We start from the raw sequence: 363 nt of genomic DNA on the forward strand, positions 1-363 counted from the left end.
TTCCCGGGAATTTTCCTTTCCAGGCCCCAATGATCCTCCTCCGGGTTTCCCTGAAGTTTTCCTCAGGCACTATTCTCCTCAAGGAACCTCCGGAAGTCTGACTTTTCTCCTGGGAGTGGTCTTTTTCTAGGCCTCTGACCTGTTTTCAGCACGGGTCACTTCCCAGACGGTTCCCTGTCTGGACTGACTGTCCAGTTCTGCCTTTCCCTCCACTGACTTACTCCCCCTGGCGGTAAATTCAAAACTGTAAGTTGGCGCTTACAGTATCTATGTATGTGAGCCTCTCCGTAGATGCTAGTATATATTATGTAGAAAGAAGAACAAAATGTGTATCGGCTCCACAGGTAAGCATATATCTTGACG

This window comes from Branchiostoma floridae, chromosome 13 (genome assembly GCF_000003815.2).
Source record: "Branchiostoma floridae strain S238N-H82 chromosome 13, Bfl_VNyyK, whole genome shotgun sequence".
NCBI lineage: Eukaryota > Metazoa > Chordata > Leptocardii > Amphioxiformes > Branchiostomatidae > Branchiostoma > Branchiostoma floridae.